Here is an 11265-nt window from a genome sequence, read left to right on the forward strand (position 1 = left end):
TTGTGAGTGTGTATGTGTGCTTGCAAGAGCTCAAGCTCTCTTCCCCCCTGCATCTTTTCATATATATGGGTAGTCATGGTACTTGGAACTATAAGGTAAATACTATCATGTTTAGGCCTCAAAAGCAAGTCCGGGATTCCATACAATTGCGGTACTTCCAATTGAAGACCCAATTGCTAATTTACGAATTTTCAATTTGAATATCAAATTGTATGAATTATATCACACAATTACAACCTTTTTGTGCTTCTTGATAAATTTTTGACATCTTTGACTTCTCAGTTGATCTTTATTAGTCAATTTGCTCTGATACCAACTGTGAGATCCCTGTTCCCACCGAGCAACAGATTCGGGATATTAGCAGCGGAAGTAGCACTTCTCGCGCGGGACAGGGGTCCCACATTCGGGGCCTCGTCCACGGATATCCGGACAAGAGACTAATCTGTCGATTTTTCCAAAAACCGGACTCGGAAAAACTTCTCTTACCCGGAAAGCACGGGCGATTCCACCAGGATAACTTTTTTCTCTAACGTAGTCAAGACCATTACTAATCAAGCTGATCCGATTGTACCTATAAAGATACTCAGTCAGATCAAGGAAAAACTTGGATCATTGGGATCAACGCTTTTTTTCCCCATTCAAGAGGCACAGCCGTTGATTCCTATCCATAGAACAATTACAGTCCGGGATTTACTTTATCTAACATAATAACAAAAGTTGAGTCTCGATTTACGGATCCATCAGTCCAGCCCCATGGGTTAGCCAACCACTGTAGTGATGGAATCCAATTTGGAATTTGGTTAGGTTTTGTCCCGGGTACCAAGGAAAAGAGTTCCAAGGCCCCCTAGCCGGAAGTTCATGCAAACATAAAATTAGGCACACCACTTACACACTCAATATGAAATTGCCTTTTTCTTAGCATCAGCTAACTTTAAAACAATCCTTTAATGAAACCATAGTACCACTGATCACAGTCTTCCAAATTATCCGGTTGATTCCCACCATTCCTTCATCAGAGTATCTATGGCATCATTGGCAACTAGAATGCTCAGGGGCCGTTTCAATAGTTCCTAGCCCATAATACTCGGCAATATAATCACTTATCAAGATGGACTCTCGTTGAAGATCAGCAAGATCAACCAACAGATCCATATAAAGAGCCATGGACTCATCCATTGAAGACCAGCAAGGTCAATCAACCAGATCCATGCTCGGTTTCAGAAAACAACTCTTACTCCTTGTTCCAATATCTTTCTCGACGCACGCGTGGGTATCCTAGGCGACCCAGAGCCCGAGCACTGTATGGTCAGCACCCTCTAGGATCCTTCGCAGAGCAGGTGACCTAGCGCTTCACTCATAGGCCGCTTCCTTGGCTGTACTGGAAGCTCACCATTTTAATCGAACCGAGGCTGGTCAAGACCTCGATCGACCTTGCTACGCGAGACGTCCTCCATTGACTCTTCGTCAGCAGTTGCAACTTTATCAGTTAGGTCTCCACGACCTTAATCACAAGACGGTCAAAATGCTTTCCCAGCATTCTTGACATAAAACAGTCATTTACAAACAGCATTTACAAATAGTTTACAAATACAGTTTCTATATTAACTCTCATTTTTTCACATTATCCCTCATCAATCCACATTACTTATTCCACATTCCATTTATATGTGTACTCATCCCATCACATCATTTTCCATCTCATCACTTTAGATTCCTTCACATCACATATCATATATTCACATCCATACATATATCCACATCAACATCCACATTCACATCCACACATCCACATCTACATCCATGCATCTATTTTCACATCCATACATCCACATCTATATGCGTACATTCACATCTACATGCATACATCCACATCCCATCCATGCATCTACATCCACATCCTCATTTACATCCATACATCCACATTCACACTCACATCTACATACATACATTCATACATACACATCAACATTTACATCCATGCATCCACATCCACATCCTCATTCACATCCATACATCCACATTCATGCATCCACATCCTCATTCACATCCATACATCCACATTCATGCATCCACATCTACATGCATACATCCATACATACCCATCCACATTCATGCATCCACATCTACATGCATACATCCATACATACCCATCCACATTCACATCCATATTCTCACCCTATCACAATCCATATACATCTTATCCCATCACATACACTTCTTACCTTATCCCATACACATCCTATCACTTCTTAACTCATCTTATCACATCCTAACTCATCTCATATGCATCTTATCACATCTTATCACTTCCCATATCTTTTATGCATACCTCTATGCATGAAATTCAATTATGCTAAAAGTAACACTTTTATAATAAAATATTCATCTCTTATGCATACCTCTATGCATGAAATTTAATTATGCTAAAAGTAACACTTTTATAATAAAATATTCATCCCTTATGCATACCTCTATGCATGAAATTCAATTACGCTAAAAGTAACTCTTTTATAATAAAATATTCATCTCTTATGCATACCTCTATGCATGAAATTCAATTACGCTAAAAGTAACACTTTTATAATAAAATATTCATCTCTTATGCATACCTCTATGCATGAAATTCAATTACGCTAAAAGTAACACTTTTATAATAAAATATTCATCTCTTATGCATACCTCTATGCATGAAATTCAATTATGCTAAAAGTAACACTTTTATAATAAAATATTCATCTCTTATGCATACCTCTATGCATGAAATTCAATTATGCTAAAAGTAACGCTTTTATAATAAAATATTCATCTCTTATGCATATCTCTATGCATGAAATTCAATTATGCTAAAAGTAACTCTTTTATAATAAAATAATCATCTTCTATGCATACCTCTATGCATGAAAATCAATTATGCATAATGTAAAAATCAATTTCTCTAGGATTACAATGAATATCTTTCAATTAATCTAGGATGATAATTCCTAGAATATGGTAGGAAATCCTCTTTTCATGCTTTGAATGAAATTATTTTATGCGTAATTTTTATAAAAATTTTGACATAGCTCCGCTGCTATGACTCATAAATCTCAATTTTTCTAAGGGATAAAGCTTATCATTAAGGAAATAATTAGAATGATCCCCAATTGGATCATTAATCCATAATGGATTGAATCATCAATATTCATGAAATACATAAACTAAAAGCACAGGGAAAGCCATTAATTTGGTCTTAAGTATAGATTAATCTTGGATTAAAAAAAAACTTTATGAAAAGCTTCATTTGGATTGAGAAATGGTCATGAGTATGACCATTTCTTGAGTGTGAGAGAGATATTACATAAAAACCATTAGAATTAAGCATAAATAGAAATTTATGTAATTCTTTACTATCATTCATTAATTACTTCAATAGCATTTAAAAAAAACCATTTCAATTATGCTTCTCAAGCTTGAGAGGGGTTGAGAAGAGAGAAACATTGAGAAAATATAGAAAAGATCAAAATTCACCACCCTTACCTTACAAATTGCTTAATTCTTTGTTCACGGTAGAGGCCCACAACCAATCAATTGGTTAAGTATGTTGATGGAGCCACCAATGGGGATTGAAGAAGAGGGAAGCTCCAATTTCTTACAAATTGGAGAGAATTTTAGAGAATAGTAAATATTAGCATTATTTCAGTATAGTTCTAGAATAGTAAAATTCTCTTCCTTTTTTTCAAAGGATTCATGTTCTATTTATAGGAGAGGGAGGCTCTAACCAAAGCTAACTGATTTCTAGAATTTTACAAATTTAGTTTGGTTGAATTTGGACTAGATTTGGATCTAGTTTGGTTCCTTTTTGATTCGGTTTGGTTCCTTTTTGATTTGGTTTGGTTCAAGACCTTGTACATTTTCAACTCTCCATCTTATGTGAGCATTTACTCATTTTTGGATACTCAATTTATCTCATTTTTTTGATATTACTTATAGTTTTTTACTAATAAACCTTGTACATATTCAACTCTTCATCTTATGTGAGCATTTACTCATTTTTGGATACTCAATTTATCTCATTTTTTTGATATTACTCATAGTTTTTTACTAATAAACCTTGTACATATTGAACTCTTCATCTTATGTGAGCATTTACTCATTTTTGGGTATCTTCTTTTACAAATAGGATTTATCTCCTCCCTACACATGGATTGATGCTATTGGCCCATAGGAACCTTAATTGGACCATAATCCAAAATTTTTTGAAAATCTAGACCCTTAGGCTAAGGTCCTTCATATCCATTTTCAATTAATTCTAATTGCACATTGGAAAGTTCTTTTTGAATTTTTGTTTCAGGGGAACTTATTTTAATAAGATGAGTTATTTTTCTATCTAAAAATATTCATAATCTGAATATTCTCTCTCTAGAATATTTTCTCTCTCTATGCCAAAACAGGCAGAGACAAGATCTCTTATATTTCAGAAAAGGGAATTGATTACAGGGGAATATGCTGGACATTTTGAGAGGCTGGGGAGGAATCTTACAAATTAGGTAAAATCCATTTGTGGAGAATCTAGTATGTGAAGAGATCATGGGCTCGTGAATACAACTGGTTGACGAGCTAGAATCAAGGAGAGAATTAAGGAAGATAGCGGCGATCTTTGACGTGGATTCCCGACCTCATCACACTGATCGAATTGTGTATTTAGGAGGCAACATCTATTTGAAGAATAAGCTCGTGTCTGATATCATTATGATGGTCTTCTATTGATTACTTTGCTTACTACTAATCATTTAATGTTGTGCATGCTTAGGCTTCATACACTATGTTGATCATGATCTATGATCCACCATGAAATCTAACAATAAATAATATTGTTTACATTTGATAAAGTGAAAACTTTTTCATTTGTGAATTGTATATATATATATGTAAATAATATATCTTAATCGATAAAGTGAAAAATTAATTGAGAAAATCATTTTGTTCTTGTAAATCATAAATTTTGATTCTTATAAAGTATCATTGTTTGAGCAATTTAAAGTAAGATTTGATCAAATTCTCAAAATAAAATTAGTTTTTACTTTATTTTAAATATTATATATTCTTTTAGTACATTCTACAACGGTAAATAACTATTTTAAAGACAATTTAAATACTCTATTCTTAGTTTTCACATTAAAAAACTTATTACTTATATAATAAATATAAAACATTTTACTTATATAATAAATATAAAATATTTTACTTATTTTTTATAAAATTTTAAAATATGAAAAACTAAAGTCTATTGTTCTTTGTCTTGTAGGTTAAAAATCAAAATCACAAATAAGGAGAGAACTAGAGTAGAAATATATGGAGGAGATCCATAATTTTGCAACAGCTTTGAAAATGTAATGTAGATCTTGTGGCCATTTTTACAGGAGGAGAAACTTGAATAAAAGCGCATTGTATTGGCTTAGGGAGCAAAGTAAAATACTTTATTTTATAAGTATACACAACAAGCAAGATCTTGGAGAAATAGTAAACAAAAACTTTGTATGACCTCCAATATGAATAATAATACAATGATTGTTGAAGAAATTGTAAGTGGTCATGTATCTCATGCATCAAAGGAAAATATGCAGTCACAATGTGAAGTGGGGGATGAGTCAACAAAAAATGGCAATTAAAGTGATTAGAAGAAAGTTTTGAGTGGCAAGGAAACTTGGAACTACATCTGAAATGGAATCAAGTCTTTGTAGGTTGTGGTATTCCATTTAAAGTCATTTAAAATCATTGTTTCAAGATACATTGATTTCAATACTAAAAGATGGTTTTATTTTGCTAGATTATAATAAGATACACATAGAATACTTAGATAAAATGAAACATTAAGTGGATCAGAGTTTGAAAAGAACAATATTTGATTATGTACCCATATATGGATGTACCATTGCAATAGATAGATGGATAAATAATTAAGCAAAACCTTTGATAAATGTCATGTGCATTTGTCCTAGAGGCACTAATTTTTTGGAAGCAATTGACACATAAGTGAGATAAAAATGTGACAATTATATTGAGAAGGTTTATGAATGCTCAATTTCTTGTGTGGGTTTGGTAGTAAAATTGTAATTGCAATAGTTTCAAATAATGCATCAAATTACAAAACATTAGCAGGATAGAATGTAATGACAAAGTATCCAAAGATAACATGGATTCTATGTACAACTCATACACTTAATTTACTCCTTGAGGATATGAGTAAGTTCACCTTCATAGAATCTACTTTGGTGGGATGAAAATTTTGTAGAAAAATTTAACAGAGAGCATAGTTTTACGCGTATTGTTTTGTGCACACTCTCAATCATGCCTTCAAACTTTGTGTTGCACAAGGTTTGCTATAGCTTTTTATGTTTTTGGGCGTTTGGAAAATGTTAAGGTGAGTTTAGTAGAAACAATGGTAGATTGAAGGTGGGAAATGTGGATGGAAAAGAAGCCGAATGTGCAAGGAAATGTGCTACCTTTGTTCATAGCATAAACTTTTGGAAAAATATGGATAAAATTATTGTTATGGTGAATCCATTTGTAATGTGCTTACGATTAGTTTGATAAATATAATTTTGTTATTAGTTACTTATATTGGATGTTTTTTAATGCTATTCCAAAGCAAAAAATACTCAAGATTGTCTCAAAGAGAGAGAGATCAATGATCGCCTGACAAGGACACATGACAAGGAGACTTCAAGGGGAAACAAATGCATATGTTCTTGCATGGTGCACCATTCATTTTGGATCTAGAGTATCAACTTTATCTACATAAGAAAATAATGCAAAAGCCATCAGAGACTTTAAAATGGTTTGTAATCAGTTTTCTTAGAGAGGGATCGCATGACAAGGACACACAACAAGGAGACTTCAAGGGGAAACAAATGCATATGTTGTTGCATGGTGCACCATTCATTTTGGATCTAGAGTATCAAATTTATCTACATAATAAAATAATGCAAAAGTCATCAAAGACTTTAAAATGGTTTGTAATGAGCTATTAAATCTAGGAGTTTAGAATGGCACATAAATACTATATGCTCCAGCACCTTGAGGAAGCTATGAAAGAAATTGGTCTGTCTTTGACTTCATTCGTCCGAAGAGGCATACTAGGAGCTATTAAATCTAGGAGTTTAGAATGGCACATAAATACTATATGCTCCAGCACCTTGAGGAAGCTATGAAAGAAAATGGTCTGTCTTTGACTTCATTCGTCCGAAGAGGCATACTAGATTAAAGGCATCTCAAGATGTAGAGCTAATGTATGTATTCTCTACTATATGAATCTTGGATAATCCTTAAATAATATCTTTACATATGTTACAAGGTGGCAATGTCAAGAAGAAGACGAGGTTAACACACATGAAGTAATATTGAAAAATGTATGTAGTGAAGATGATGATGAATTTGAGTTTAACTGCAATGAAATGGATGAAGTTGATGATTTGTTCCTATACTCATTGAAAAGGATTGAGTAAAAGAGTTTCATGACATAATTCACATAGGTTTATGTTTTTTACCCACTAACAAAAATTAAATGTTACATACAAAGTTATAAAATGATATATATAAAGGATGAAACTTATCAATCATGTGTCATATAAAAATTATAAGGCTAATATCAAAAATATTTTGTAACATAGTATTCATCAAAATAGAATAGTTATTTATCTACTATGTCTTGAGTTACTATAGGTTCTTTGTTTTCAGCTACATCCTCTTGAGTTACAATAGGTTCTTCTAGATATCTTATACTAGGTCCAGCGATGCCTTCAATGTTTTCATTCATGTGAAGGTCCTCCAAATTTACAAGATCAAAATCATCATTAAAATATTGTCATTTCAATCTCTCCTTCTCAGTTTTGTGCTATGTAACTCTTTCTCAAAGTTATCAAATTTCTTTGTTGGGGAGCTCACTACATGTAAACCTAGTATATCACGTGTGTTCAAGGCCTATATCTAAAATTCCTTATATAAAGATATTGCATATTTAATATTAACCTTTTTCAATACGAATTTTTATCTTTTTATTAAAAATCCTATTAATGGCACCCTTTTTCAAATAATTTTCTCTCAAAAAATTAAATAAAAAATATCTTGTTGAAAATAGGTTACAGGTTACATATTTTATAAGTCAATCGCTCAAGATTTCTTCTAATAAATCTTCTATGCTTCTATCGACATTGGTGAGTTGTGCTCCTTGAGATCCCAATTATACTATTGCTTGATGAGCTTCTATTTTGTCATCACAATTATAGGTACATTTTGTTGTACTAGCTTGTTGTCTCTTCATGCTCGCATGCAAAGACAATTGGTCAGCCTCTTCTTGTGCCTGTATTGCTTGGCTTATCCTTCCAATCAACTCTATGTCTAAGAATGTCACGTGCAAATTTTTTTTAAACAAGATAAAAATAGAAAGTTGTTTGTGATTTGGAATATCTTCCTCTATATTAAGAAAGCTCTTCAAAGAACTCTAGCTAGTCTGACATTTTGACAATCCATGAACTTCAGTGGATCCGTGTCTCTAGAATTTCTAATCATTTAAGAAAGTGTTCCACGAACAAAGTGCTTAGGATAGAGTTGACGAACCTCCTTCAAAGAAAGAGGAGGCTCATTTATGCACATTGAGTTGTCTGGACCATCTAATAACTTAAAGTTTGTTTGATGGCCCAATTCTTGGAAAGCTTCGTCCATTATTTGTTTAGCTTCAACTTGATTCACATTAAGATCAACTTTTTACTCATCTATAGTTTTGCAATTAATATTTGGTATTTGTTACTTTCATAAAAAAGCATAGTTATATTATATAACTTATAAAACTGCTAACCACAATGGTTAACATTATTTTAATCATGGTTATGCTTCATATAATTATTTTGTATGCAAAAATGCACTAAGCACTCCTATAAAATATATGGGATGATCGAGCTTATGACATGTGTAACACCGGCCCCATGAGAAACAAGCGTAGGTGTACATAGAGCTAGTGAACCAAATTTTGGCCCCTAATTGTTAAATGGGTGGACAACCATTGTAAAAAGATAGCTTATGTATATAAGTGACTTATGAAATATGAAAAGGATATACAATCCCATTATCACAATTGGTGGGTGCATCTGCGGAGTGAGCATGAGCTAGCAAGCAGATTGGGTTATTGACAACTTACCAGTGTGTGAGCAAGCAAGAGTGAGCCAAAAGATGTATGGATATGTACAAATGTAGTAATTAATCAACATAAAGTAATACTAAACTACCTATATATAAGAATATGGCACAACGGAAAGAGATAGCAAGACAAAGCACAATAGACAATGCAATAGATACACAATGGAGAGAATTTAAAATTTTGATTATACCAAAGAGGTACAAGTGATGGTGCTGTCCACCCGTGTGCTCTCTGTTGAGATTCAAGCTCGAAGTCAGCTTGTGCCAGTTGCACTATGTGTTGGCATGCTAGGTAGTAACTTGTGTGAGACATAAATGACCGCGTCCATGACCACGTCCAGCTGGTCATAGTGTGTGGACATTAGCTAGGGTTAGCAGTGTGTGGACATAACACATGTAGTGTGTTGTAGATTATGGATTATGGCTTTATCCATTGTGTGAGTAGGGAGATGGCTTTATCCGTTGTGTGAGTAGGGAGATGGCTTCCCTCTATGGTTAGAGTTTGATAATACATTAGGGTTTGCTCCTGTGTGTGTGTCTCCTCTCCCTGTACCTTTTTTTATCATAATATCAAAGCCTAGTGCTCTCTATTAGGGTTTATGAGTGAGTGAGAGAAGAGGGAGAAGAAGCTGTGAAGCTTGCCGTTGGAGCTGTGAAGCTTGCCCTTGGAGCTGTGAAGCTTGGAGCACACCGATTTGCATCAAATCTGAGAGCTTTGGCCTACTAGGTAAGGACTACTTAACATCCTTGAGCGGATTGCAGGTGCAAAAACACAAACAACACTAGATTTGAGCAAAGAGAAATTTCTATTTTGCAAGCTCACTATTGAAGCTTGAGTGTGGTGAATGTATGAGGCAAATGGTTGAAAATCTGACAAAGAATCATGTATCTAGCAAGGGGGAATGTATTGGCAACTCATGTGCAAGACCTACATTGAATTTGGATCAAGTTTGATGCATTTAAAAAATTAGAAATTGACTGTTTTGAAGCCCTCACAAAAACAAAGAAGTGAGGTCCATTATTGATGCAATTAAAGCTAGTTTTTTACAAAAATCACTACATTTATGGATTGGGCACATGCCTAGGTGTATTGGGCATCTATATATACCTTTAATTATCACAACAAGCCTCTCAAATCAACCCTATAGCAGGCGGCGCAGGCAGATATGCAGAAACAGAGCAGATTTCACATATTTTTGAGAAGTGGAGGCCAAATTCTACTTGGTTGATTGATTAAATTCAAAACTTTCTTAGCAATTGTGTGATACACATACTTGAGGAGGTTGCTATATGATTGGTTGAAGCAATTATGCATTATGGTGCTGATTATGAGTTGATTAAACAGGCTGTCTACTCTGATTAGTAAAATAGAGTGTGATTACTCGGCTAATTACTCTCTTAACTTAAACAATTGGTCTAATTCCTTTTACATGGAGTTAGTAGATATCAATGCTAAGCTAATGAATGCATGGTCTCTCAATTTGGACAAGAATCAAAGGAATTAGAGCACTTTTATGACTGGTCTTTTCTAGTTTTACTAGTTTTTCTCAAAACAGAGAAGGGGATTTGATAAATTTGGTATGCATGCACCTTGGTTAGTGTTGATATGCAACATTGAGCTTGTTTAGCTGTCAATGCAAGTTATCCACACTTGATTGAACCACTACATTGCAATTTGACGCCTTGGAATGCACGTCAAAATAGGGTACCTTGGACTGCGCATGCCAGCTCAATTTGAATGCAATCAGTTTGATTTTCTACATCAAAAGTGAAGTTTGTTGAGTACTTTGGAGTATCTGGAACACTTATAGGAGTGTGGGTTGAGCTGAGGAAGGCTTGTTTACAAATAATTTGGACGTTTGTGGAAGGTGTATTTGCATTGAGCAAATATGTCAAACAACCTAGTACAGATTATGGGAGAGAAGTTGGATAGAAAGAACTTCCAAGCATGGAAGTACAGGATTAAAAGCTTTCTTAAGGGAAAAGGATTTTGGAACCTTGAGCCAGAGCCGAGAACTACCCTGACAACCTACACAACAACAGGTTGTGTAGGTTATCGGGAACTACCCCGACAACCTACACAACAACAGGTTG

The sequence above is a fragment of the Cibotium barometz genome, chromosome 64 (genome assembly GCF_041138505.1).
Source record: "Cibotium barometz isolate CiBa-2024 chromosome 64, ASM4113850v1, whole genome shotgun sequence".
Taxonomy (NCBI): domain Eukaryota; kingdom Viridiplantae; phylum Streptophyta; class Polypodiopsida; order Cyatheales; family Cibotiaceae; genus Cibotium; species Cibotium barometz.